The sequence below is a fragment of the Mustela nigripes genome, chromosome 15 (assembly GCF_022355385.1).
Source record: "Mustela nigripes isolate SB6536 chromosome 15, MUSNIG.SB6536, whole genome shotgun sequence".
Taxonomy (NCBI): Eukaryota; Metazoa; Chordata; class Mammalia; order Carnivora; family Mustelidae; genus Mustela; species Mustela nigripes.
Genome location: NC_081571.1, coordinates 25970390 through 25983577, shown reverse-complemented (window position 1 = coordinate 25983577; position 13188 = coordinate 25970390). Strand labels below are relative to the sequence as shown.

General features: G+C 40.8%; 1 pseudogene; it reads left to right on the top strand.

The window, feature by feature from the left end:
• The first annotated feature begins 7461 nt into the window (after positions 1-7461).
• On the top strand, positions 7462-7561 carry LOC132003049 (U6 spliceosomal RNA; annotated as a pseudogene).
• Positions 7562-13188: the final 5627 nt, after the last annotated feature.

Here is a 13188-nt window from a genome sequence, read left to right as displayed (position 1 = left end):
AGGATTCCCAACAGGAAGATAAAAACCAAGACTGTTCCTCCTCAAATGTCTCTGTCTTGGGGCCCTTCCTGGGCTGATAAAGGTTTAAAAACTGATTTCTAGAGGAAAAGACTGATTTATAGCATTTGTCAATTTCTTTGACATAAATATTCTCATCACCTAATACAGCATTGGGACAGGACACAGACAGTTTGCTCCCATGAGCCAATATAATCCTGCCCTAGCTCACCACCAGTATCTACACAGTTACTGAAATCAGAACCTTGGGAAACATCCTTGGTTCCTAGATCTGTGCTATCCCCTCTCCTTACCACCCACTGCATCCTTACTAACCAGTCCACTCTTCCCCTACTGAGTAGAAGTCTCACAGTTTGGGAATGGGTTCTTTCCCTAGGGACTGGTTACTAATTGGTCTAACCCAAGGTTCAAGTTACTGCAACCCATTGGTGTGTAAAGATATTTATCCCTTGAGACAGCCAGATGGACCCTGGGAGGTCTGGAGGCCCAAGGTGCTTGCTTTCAGCCATTCTAGTCTGTCAGCCCTATGGGCATTATTACTTGTGAGAAAGTCTATGAGCACATGGTATCCACTAGTCACAAGATTAGCCCAAGTATGGACCCATGACCCAGTTCAGGCCAAGGAGACTTGAGAGGAGGTTTGCTGGAGGCATTTAAAAAGTTTTCCATTCTTCCAAGAGTAATAGGGAGATATGATTCTCTCTTCCTCCTGCTGACGAGGCCTGGAACCGGTGCAGCCATCCTGGGAAGCAGCCTGAAAATGGAGGCAGCAAAGGATGGAGGGACACACAGATGGCCAGAGCCAAAGCACTCCACCCTGTTCTCAGTTTTCCTATGTTGTAAACCAATGTATTGTTCAAGACACTTTGATTTAGATTCTTTGTTTCTTTTCTTTGGATGCATAGTTTAGCAGCATACTTTAGTAACATACTTTAACCCTCTTTTTTTTTTTTAATGCGTCTCCATATTTCTACAGCTTGTTTATCATTTATATCTGGTATTTCTTTTTTTTTTTTTTAAGATTTTATTTATTTATTTGACAGAGAGAGATCACAAATAGGCAGAGAGCGGGGGAAGCAGGTTCCCTTGAGCAGAGAGCCCAACGCAGGGCTCGATCCCAGGACCCGGGATCATGACCCAAGCCAAAGGCAGAGGCTTTAACCCACTGAGCCACCCAGGTGCCCCTATATGTGGTATTTCTATTGATATTTTACCTTCTTGTGCTAGTTCACTTTATGCTCTAGTTAGGCTAGAGTACTCCATCATCCAATCAAACACGAATCTAGGGGCGCCTGGGTAGCTCAGTGAGTTAAAGCCTCTGCCTTCTGCTCGGTTCATGATTCTAGGATCCTGGGATGGAGCCCTTCATCGGGCTCTCTGCTCAGCGGGGAACCTGCTTCCTCCCCTCTCTGCCTGCCCCTCTGCCTACTTGTGATCTCTCTCTCTGTCAAATAAATAAAAAAAAATCTTAAAAAAAAAAAAAAAAAACAACCACATGATTCTAGGTGTTCCTGTGTGGTTAAAATCTACATAAATTGATTTTAAGTAAAGGGGATTATTTTTTGATAACCTGGGTGGGACCCATCCAATCAGTTGAAGGACCCTAAAAATAAAACTGAAGTTTCTCTGAAGGAAAATAAATTCCGACTGTGGTATTGCAGCATCAGCCCCTGACCAAATTTTTCCAGCCATCTCTTCCTGCAGACTTGCCTAGCCAGCTCTGGAACTGTATAAGCCAACTTCTTGTAATAAATCTCTCTCTCCTAAATAGATAAATATAAACACACACACACACACACACACACACACACACACACACTACTGATTCCAGTAGAAACCTGAATGATAGCAGTTCTTTTTTTCTTTATGTACTTATATCAATTTGAGATACTTTGCATTTATTTATATGTTTGTCAATATTCTTAGTTACACTGTAGGCTTTTTGTGCATATGTGAGTAATTCCTAAAGTACAATAGCTGGTCCAAAGTTATGCGCTTTTGAAAGATGCAAAATGTTGTTAAATTATCTTCTTTAGAGGTTGTACCTATTCATACTGTTAAAAAAAAAAAGATTTTAAGGAGAAGAATAAATGAAACAAGATGGGATTGGGAGGGGGACAAACCATAAGTGACTCTTAATCTCACAAAACAAACTGAGGGTTGCTGGGGGGAGGGGGGTGGCGAGAAGGGGGGTGGGGTAATGGACACTGGGGAGGGTATGTGCTTTGGTGAATGCTGTGAAGTGTGTAAACCTGGCGATTCACAGACCTGTACCCCTGGGGATAAAAATATATGTTTATAAAAAAATTAAAAATTAAAAAAAAAAGATTTGATTTATTTATTTGACAGAGATCACAAGTAGGCAGAGAGGCATGCAGAGAGAGAGAAGAAGGAAAGCAGCTCCCCACTGAGTGGAGAGCCTGATCCAGAGCTTGGATCCCGGGACCCTGGGATCATGACTTGGGACAAACACAATGGCTTAACCCACTGAGCCACCCAGGTGCCCCATACCTATTCATATTCTTACTCTACTATAGGTTTTATGTCTTTGTATTAGTATATGTTCTCAACATATAGTAAGTGATCAGTAAATATGAGCAGAATTCTAGGAGAAGAAACATGAATTAAGGTAGAAAGACACGAAGGTAGTCGTGGGATTGAGCCCTGCATCCAGCTCCATGCTTAGCACTGAGTCTGCTTGAGACTCTCTCTCCCTCTGCTCCTCTACCAACACCCCAAAATAGATAGATAGATGATAGATAGATAGATAGATAAACAATTTTTTAAAAAATACACAGGTATTTTAAAATTAAAATTCTGTTTTTCTCTCTGTTAAAAAAAAAACAAGGTTTTCTTGGATTTTTGTTCTGTTCTTGATAAGAAATTGTAAACAAAATTTTCTTCCTTATCTGCCCAGAAAACCAAAGCTTCTATGTTTTGTCTTTATCCAGTCTTTGATTACTTAAAGGAATTGAAACTTCTCAATGCTAAAGGAGCTAAATTTTGCTAACAACTATATAACTTGCATAATCCCTATTGCCATCCTGGTTAAATGTAAATATTAAATTTACAATAATCTGTAATCCTAGTTAGGCATGTCCTTTGAAACTTCCCCAAGATTTGAATTGTAAATGAAGTCTTTTTGACAATTAGACTTGTTTATTTGGTAAAGAAGAAAAACAAAAAGACATGAAGGTGTGCTAGACTGGAAGGTTCTTTGTTTAACTAAATCTTTTTTTTTTTTTTTTTTTTTTTAGGTCCCCTTTCCTCTACAGGTGACGTGAGAATTTGGAATGATTCACCCACTTAGTACTTCCTTTGCAGCAGCTGTAGTGAGCAGAACTCTGAATTTGAGGTGAGATCTGTGTTTGAACACTCTCTGTAACATTTCACTTTATAACCTTGGGCAGATAGATGACTTCACCTCTGCGATCCTCAGTTTCCAAATCTGTAAAAGGAAGGTGATGACCTTCCAGACTGGGGTGAGGGCCACAAGAGATACATATATAAAGAACCTGGTCCATTGGGGTTTTAATAGGTCTGGAACATGGAGGTTATAATAAGGTCCTTTACCCAAATTTGCGAACAAAAAGCGACAATGGTCTCAGAGCTAACCTATAAACTGAGCACTGAAAGCATCTGAGCAGAGATGTGAGGTGACCTTGGAAGGATAAGACACCAACAATGCTGACTTGAGTAAAATACCTAATGGAATTTATATCATCCAGAAGGGGATTGGCCAGAGATAAAACCTAGAAAAAGCAGGAGTCAGAGACAAAAGTGGAGCTGCACCACTGAAACCTTGTGTCATTAGTCCCTAAATTCCAGGTAAAAGGTAATTCCACCCCTTAGCAACATACCCATCTGGCTGCCCAAGCTTAATGCTACTCAGTCTCCCATGGCTTCTTATGTTCTGTTTCCATGCTGAGAAAAACCTTTATGATAGTTTGGGTTCCTCTATGGCCTGTATAGGAAAGAGTCTCTGGTTTTACCTGGTCAGCCAGCTCTCCCAAAACCAACATCCCACTCAAACACCTGTGATTTTTTTCATTCTAGGGGTCAGGAAGGACAGTCTGACCCAGATGGCAGAATTTGTCATATTTGTGTTCAATTCACAGCTCTAATGAAGATGAGAAAAAGAAAAATAGAGCACGAGAAGAAATAGTCCGAGAGTTGGAAAATTATGAAAGCTTCCCACATCTCTGAGGGGATGGCACCTTTGTGAACTTTGCTTTTGTAGTTAAGCCGATCTCATACCATCTCTGTCAGGAATACTGGGCAAGCATTTGTCCTGCTTGTTCCTGAAAAGACTTAAGGCAGGCAGGCATTAATGGCTATTCCCCCTGACTAATGATAAAACCAAAGTGGTAATAAGAAATTTGTCCAGGATCACCAAGATCACTTTTATATAGAAGTCTAGAAACCAAACCTTGACATTCTCAGTCCACATACAAAACTCTTGCCAAAGAACCAAATTAAGATGAGAAAGGAAGGGTATCTGGTCTAAACAGAATGCCAAGTTGGAAACACTTGATAATGACTGTAGAGTTCTTTTAGATTTTTAGATTTTAGAGCTCTTGAGTTGTTTTAGATTTTTTATTTGTGATATAGAGTGTATCAAACTATAATAGAGGAAAACTTTTGATTCCAGCCATAATAGAGTAGCTTGTACTGAACCAACTATCCGGCTGAAAACAACTATTAACAGTTGGACAGAATATATAACGCAAGGACGTGAAGGCATTGAAGAGCAACCAATGCAGACCATCCCTAAGAGAAGGTAAGCACGCCAAAGTGAGCTCCGTATTCTCCCTGGCCCAATCCACAGGGCAGGGAATAGAGTACGTGGCACCTATTCTATTATTATGTTGGGCTGAGGAGAGAGAATGGAGTTCAAAACTGCCAAAGTGGCTGGAACTTGGGTGGTAAAATCTCACAGAGGAGGGAATTGCAGACAAGTGAACCTGGAAGGCTAGAAGCAATCTCCCACTGAGATGTTTGCTAACTCCCAAGCTACACCAGCACAGCTGTGACTGTAGGAAAGCTAACAGAAAGCAGTATCTGGGAGGCTGGGTACAGCGCTGTGCAAAGATTTTGCAGGAGAATGGTACTGAAGAGACTGAGGGTGGAGGTCAAGGTTTGCCAGCATGGCAACTGAGACTCCAGAAAGAACATAGCCTGGTAATGAAGGTAAACCCAAAAGGACCAACCCTAACAAAGCCTAAAACCAACCTTCAACAGGACTGAGGTGATTCACCTGTAGCATCTGCCTTCCTTTTAGAAAAAAAAGGTGAAATAATCCAGAACCTTGAAAAGCTAATAATCAGTAAGCTAAAATAGGAAGGAAAAACATAGAAAAATAAAAAATACTGATTCTTCTCCCCAAAAAAGGATTAAAAAGGAGAAATGAATAAAGAACAGAAATAGAAACATAACAAGATAGTAAATATAAACATTTAAATAATTATATTAAATGTTAATAGAGTATTACTCCAATTAAAAGACCAAAATTTCTAGAGATTGAAAAGGCACATTTCATAATGATAAGATATCGGTTTACATAAGACAAAAAACAGTCCTAAAATTGTATGCGTCTAATAATTTACAATGCATAAATAATCTGTGGGAAATGCAGCATGGTTTCAATATATATTAAGCAAAGTTGAAAGAACTAAAAGAAGACATAGATTAACAATCATTACAGGAGGGGCACGTGGGTGGCTCAGTGGGTTAAAGCCTCTGCCTTCGGCTCAGGTCATGATCTCAGGGTCCTGGGATCGAGCCCCACATTGGGATCTCTGCTCAGTGGGGAGCCTGCTTCCTCTTCTCTCTCTCTCTGCCTCCCTCTCTGCCTACTTGTAATCTCTGTCTGTCAAATAAAATAAATAAAATCTTAATAAAATAAAAAGATATTAAAAAAAATAATCCTTACAGGAGATTTTAGCACCTCTTTGAATAGCTAATAGGACATGCAGATAAAAAATCAGCAAGAATATAGAAAACTTGAACAACAAAAATAACCAAATTGACATAATTGACATACACAGAACTTTATACTTAACAACTGCCACATACATGCTGTTTGTGAGAGCATATGTACACTTATCAACATGCGCCATCTGCTAGGACATAAAGCAAGTCTCAAACAATTCCTAAGGAGTGAAATGATATAAAATGTGTTCTTTGACCACAGTGGAATCAAACTGGAAATTAGGAGTAGGAAGGTAACTAGAAAACCCACACATGTTTGAAAATTAAGCAACGCATTTTTTAAAAACTTTACTTATTTGACACAGAGAGAGAGATCACAAGTAAGCAGAGCGGCAGGCAGAGAGAGAGAGGAGGGAAAGCAGACTCCCTGCCGAGCAAAGAGCCTGACTTGGGGCTCAATCCCAGGACCCTGAGATCATGACCCAAGCCAAAGGCAGAGGCTTAAACCACTGAGCCACCCAGGTGCCCCTAAGCAACACATTTTTAAATAGCTTATAGGTCCAACAAAAAAATGCAGTGAAATTATAAACTGTTTAAAACTGAATAATAATGAAAATGTGACGTATCAAGACATTTGGGTTACAGATAAAGCAGGGCTCAAAGGGAAATTCATAGCTTTAAGTGTATATACTTGAGAAGAACAAAAATTGAGTCTACTTGATTTTAGCTTCCATCTTAAGAAGCTATAAAAAAGACCAGCAACTTAAGTAAATAGAAGGAAGGTGATAATAAAAATAAGAGAAGAAATCTTTGAAATGGAAAACAAATATGCAATAAAGAAAGTCTACAAATTCTAGAAGGGACTACCTTTGCTTCTGAGTAAAGGTTTGTTTTGGTTCTTTTTCTCAATCTGCTTACTTTTCATTTCTCTCTATTGTCTTATTGCACTGTTTCGGTATGTTGTTAATTAGGAGTGTGAGGGGGACATCTCAACTTTTCCTGACCTTAAAAAAAGTATAGTTTCCCACAATTAAGAAGGATGTTTGATGTAGGTTTTTGTAGATGCTTTCTTTTCTTTTCTTTTTTTTTTTTTTTGTCGTATTGAGAAAGTTCCTCTCGATTCCTAGTTTGTGAAGACTTTTCATAATGAATAGGTGTTAGATTTTGCCAAATGCTTTTTCTGCATCAATCAGTACAATCATGTGATTTTTTTACTTTAGTCTATTGATGAAGTGGATTATACTGGCTGTAATCCATTTGTTTTCAAATGTTGAACCAGCCTTGAACTTCTGGAATAAATCCAGCTTCATTGTGGTATATAATTCTTTTTATACATTGTTAGATTTGACTTGCCAATATTTTTTTGAGGATTTTTGCACCTATGTTCATGAGTGCTGTTGGTCTGTAATTTTCTTTCTTGTAGTATTTTTATCTGGTTTTGGTATTAGGGGAATGCTTGCCTCATAGACAAGTTAGGACTAAAGTTGTTTGTTTTTTTAAGTTTTTTTGAGGGTGCTTGTCTCAGCAGCACACATACTAAAATTGGAAAAATGTGGAGATGCATAGCATGACCTCTGCACAAGGATGACTTCCAAAAGTTGTACGTTTCCTTGAGAGATGGTTGGTGGTGATAATAGCATAGTATAATGAATCTATTTAAGACCACTGACTTGTATACTTCAAAATGGTTAAGATGGTACATTTTATGCTATGTATATTTTGCTGTGATAGAAATTTCTCTTGAGCTTCGGTTGTACTAAATGGTGGTCTGTATGAGACCTAGGCCCTAACTGAAGGATCCAGAATGATCTGGCAGAAGTGGAGGAGAAAGCCAGGTAAAGACTCTGGGTTGTAGGGACTTGCTATGGTGGTTGGCTCCCCTGTTAAGCAAAAATCTAATTGGGAGGGTTATATACACAGTTCTGAATATTAAATTAACAATGGAAGATAGTATATCAGCCAAAAAAAAACAACCCAGGGACTAAATGATGTAGGATTTGAAAAGGGATGTTGCTAAGTCTTTTTCTTCTCCTACACTAATGATATTCCTTCTTTAGCTCCTGCTCCACCTATGTGGCTAAGGCAGGTTGTGGGGTGGGGTTGGGTATGGGACACATGACCAGAGCTACCGGAAAACATTCAGCATTTTACACTCAGGGAAAAGGAATGACGGATTGAATTTCAAAAGCACATTTTCTCTCCAAGGTTGACAAAGCATACCTTTATAGTGTGGAGACAGAGATAGCTAATCAAGTTAACATGTAGGCAAAGTTCTGTCATAGGTAGAAATAGGAGCAAGAAATGGTCTAGACTTAGAAAGAAGAGACACCCCAAGCCCCTAAGAGGTTAAAGCTTCATTACTCGAATTTTACCAGTTTGGCATTTGTGTCAAATATTAGTGTCACTGCTGAATTTTACTCTCACTAAATAGGATTTTTTTTTTTAAGATAAAAGAGTGTTTTGTGGGTTTTTTTTTTTTTTAAAGATTTTATTTATTCAGGGGCGCCTGGATGGCTCAGTGGATTAGGCCTCTGCCTCTGGCTCAGGTCATGATCTCAGCGTCCTGGGATCGAGCTCTGTATTGGGCTCTCTGCTTGGCAGGGAGCCTGCTTCCCCCTCTCTCCACCTGCCTCTCTGCCTCTCTGATTTCTCTCTCTCTGTCAAATTAAAAAAAAAAAAAAGATTTTACTTATTTATTTGACACAGAGAGAGAGACAAGCAGAAGGAACTGCAGAGAAAGAGGGGAAAGCAGGCTCCCCACTGAGAAGGAAGCCTGTTGTGGGGCTCAATTCCAGGACCCTGGGATCATGACCTGAGCAGAAGGCAGACATTTAACTGATTGAGCCATCCAGGCACACTGAGAGTGTTTTAAAGGCTTTCCTTCCTTTATATCTCAAAACACCATTAAAAACAGATTTGTTATGTTTTTATAAAATATTCTTATTTTAGGGGTGCCTGGGTGGCTCAGTGGGTTAAGCCTCTGCCTTCAGCTCAGGTCATGATCTTAGGGTCCTGGGATCGAGCCCTACATCAGGCTCCTTGCTCAGCAGGGAGCCTGCTTCCCTTCTCTCTCTCTGCCTGCCTCTCTGCCTCCTTGTGATCTCTCTCTCTGTCAAAAAATAAATAAAATCTTTTAAAAAAATTCTTATTTTATAGACTATTGTCTATTTTAAGACATCACCAATAATAGCCCATTGTTAAAACACTGTTTTTAATAAACAAACTATTTTTAAGCCAATTCAAATTTTGGAAGTAGTAAATATGAAAAATATCCATTTTATTTTATTTATTTATTTTTTTAGCTTGATGCCATATATATATATATATATATATATATATATATATATACAATTTATTTCTTTTCAGCATAACAGAATTCATTCTTTATGTACCACACCCAGTGCTCCATGCAATACGTGCCCTCCATAATACCCACCACCTGGAAAAATGTTCATTTTAGAGTCAAAGAATTCTGTAGCCCAGTACCTCCCTCCTGACCCGTACAAGCCAAGTGCCTGCTGGAAACATCTACCAATGTATCAACACCCCTGAAATTCAGTCCATCACTCTGTCAATCCCTGCACCCAAATCTGCTTCTGTTTCAAGCTGTCCATTTCTATTTGCATGATCAAACCTTACTCAAGTCAGAGACCTGGACTCACCCTTTTCCCCTCATCCTCCCATTTAGTTAATCTCCAGGTTCGGCTCACTCTACCTCCTAGACCTGTTTTGGCCACATCTGCTTCCCTGGATCCTGGCTGCCCCCACCCTTGCTCATCCAGGCAGCCTCCCTCTCCTGCGGGACTGCAGCAACCTCCCACCTGACCTCTGCCTTCTCTTCTCGGCAGCTCAGCAGAATGCCTCAGATTTTTCAGTGGCTGCCCAAGGCGCATAGAATAAAGCACCAAATCCTTATGATCCTTAGATAAAATACCAAATCCCAGGCCCTCTGTTCTCCAGCATCACCTCACTCAACTTGTTTCTCTGCTCTAGAAACTCGGGCCGTGCAAGGACTTCTCTTAGCTCCTTAGGGAGTCATGGAAGGCTCGCTCTGCCCTGCTGTGGTCTCCCTCCTCCCTTTTGTGTAGACCACGTATGCATGGCCTCCAGGCTTCAAATAAAATGTCCTCTCCTCACAGAGCCCTTCTCTGAGCCCCGGATGAGCCTCGGTCCCCTGCTCTATGCTCCCACCCCACAGTGTTCCTTCATCTTCGTAACCCACAGCACACTGTTTTCCACCAGACAGCTGTGTTCCAGTGCTGAGTTTCATGCCTGGCACACAGCGAGCACTCCTTAAAGTCCGAAAAGTGTTTTAAAGAATCATGTGCGTAAAGAATAAATGCTATTAAAGAATAAACATTCACAGATACGCTGTCTTTGAGATGGAGTCTAGAAAGTCAGCTGGGTTCGTGTCCCAGCTTCCCCAATTATTACCAAGTAGACAAGTTACCTAATCTTTTGGGTTCTTAGTTCTCCATTTATAAGTGGGTACAAAAATGGCTTCTAAGACAGGGCCATCATGAGGACTGAACAAATCTGTGTGTGTGTGTGTGTGTGTGTGTGTGTGTGTGTAGAGCACCTAGGACAAAATCCAGCACATTGTAAGCACTCAAACAAATATTTGTTATCACCATTACCTCATTTATCAGTCTCAACAACCTTAGGAGTAATGAGAGTTGGTAAACTGGGGGCCATATACAGTAAAAGTCTCCAGAATTTGAGGATATAGTGGGGAGGAGTTCACCATCTCTGGATGGAACTACCCAAAGTCAAAATGCAAAAGCCCCCCATCAGCCCTCCGCTGAAGCAGCCCTTCCTTCAGTGATGGAAGGACAGCAGAGAAGTTGCTTCAGACAAAGCTTGGGATCCATCCAAATCAGCTGAGGTTGCAGATGTGTCTCCAGGCCCAGACACTAAGATTAAAGGAGGTAATGCACATTAAAAGCACTTAGAAAATCATAAAGTATGATATGAACGTTCGGGTTGTGATTACTGTTATTAGTGGTAGAGTAATTCTATTACCCAATCGATGGTATTGTGATCTGACTGAAACAACCCAATGGCTCGTAATCACAAGAATGTTATTAGTAGGGCAGAGAAGCTGAAGAGCTGGGGAGGAAGAAATGAGTAATGTTTATCCAGCACAATCTAATCAAGAGGGATGCTCATATGAGATGAGAGTGGGGAAGTTCATGAGACAAAGTTTCTCCTGACACCATGCAAATATTTTGGTTCTGTCAATGTTTATCACGCAAGTACTTTTCCCTGGATCAGCTTTGCAGGCACCAGGAAAAGGAACATCCTGGAGAGGAATCGTTGTAAAGTGAACAAATAAGTACTCATTCATCAAAGACTTACTGGGCCCCTACTCTCTGGCTGGTACCACAAAGCGGTAAGCAGTTCCTGCCCCCATGTTATAGTCCAGAGGGGAGACAGACAAACAAGTAATCACACAAATAAAACTACAACAGCATCTTGTGCTCAGTGTTACATTAGACTAAGGGAGTAAGAGAGGCTTTTCTGATACTTTATGTGGAAGCAGGAGTCAACCAGCCAATGGAATGAAGAGAAAGCTGTCAGGCAGAAGGCAGCAAAGAGTTTGGTGTGTTCGAGGATCAGAAGAGCCCATACAGATTGGAAGGGGTTTAAGGGAGAGAAGGACCCCAGGGAATGACCTCGAAAGGGAAGTAGACCAGATCACAAAGGACCGCAGAGGCCTCTTGGAGATGGAGTTATTCTGAGTACAAAATATAAAGAAAAGATGGGAGATGATGACATCTGCAGTCCAAAAAGATCCTTCTGGTTGCTATGGGAAGAATGGATCAGAGGAAGGATTAAAGTAGAAATGGAGAGACCAGGTCAGAGAATTTTGCAATAATCCAGTCAAGGGGTAATGGGGTAATGGTAATGTGGACAAGAATGGTGGCAGTGAACAGAAGGGGACAGAGTTGTGATATGTTTAGGAATGGGATTACTAGACCTTGGTGATAGACTGGATATGTGGGAAGGGCAGTTCCCAGATACCAGCCTAAGAGGTGCCATCTGTTCACTAAAATGAAGAAGGATAAACAAGGGATAGATTTGCTGTGACTCTGGGTGGGAATGTAGATATTACGGAGTGAACTAGAGTACAGTTTGAACATGCCACATTTGAGAAGCATGTGAGATGTCCCAGGGGAAATGTCAAGTGGCCGTTTAGACTCACACCAATGAAGCTTAGTAGAGAGATCCAGGCTGCCATGGACATTTGTGGTCACTGGTGTGTAAGGACAAATCGTGCTTAGGATGAGAGAAATGATCTAGAAAGAAAATGTAGAAATGAAGTAAAAAGAACCACAAGTCCCTTGTGAGCTATCATCTCAGGAGTCAGATTCTTACAAGCCATTGGCTCTGGGTGGGTTAATAAGATTGGTTATCTAAACCAGAACAACTCAGTAATCAGTTCTTCATCCGTGGTGACTCCAGTAAGATAGCTAGCCTCAACCAGCAGCAGACGGCTCTGTGCATGATCACTGTATTCTAAAACACAGCAGATTTTATTATTCCCATTTTTACAGAGGGGAACATGAGACTACGAAAGTTTAAGTGATTTGCGTAGAAATGCAGAATCAGTGAGGGACGGGACTGGGACTAAATTCAGGGCATGCAATTGCAGCCAAGAATTCCACCCACCCTTCAAGGATAGAGGCCCATGGTCATCACAAGCTTGTGAAGAAATAGAGAAGTTCGTGATCCTGGTGGGAAGACCATAGAACAAAGAAAGCAAAATTAGGCAAAATTAAATAGAAGCCTGTGGGCAGAAGAGATCGTCATGAACTCAGGAAGGTAATAAAGGGTCTACAGGTCTGTGGACTGTGAAGATTGGCAAGGAAGTAGGGTAGGTAAAGGGGGAAGGGGAAGAGTCTCAGATTTAAGGAGGCAGTGAACCAAGATGCAGAATGCACTGGGGTGTAGAGAAGAGCTGATGGCAAATGGGTCTCATTCCTCAGGCCACCTCCAGATGGGTGGGGGCACAGTGCAGGAGAATTAACAAGATCTGTCAAGGGCAGCAGGCAAGGAAGCAGGGCACAGTGACCTTTCCCAGACTCAAAAGTCTGTGCAGGTGACTAAGAAAAATCATATTTGCATAAGCTAAAATCAGGTCAGAAAGCCTTAGAAAGCCAGGCTGGAAATACTGAATTTAGGTTAGTAGTCTATAAGGAGCCTTTATAGATTATTGAAGAGGGAGGAAATATGAAA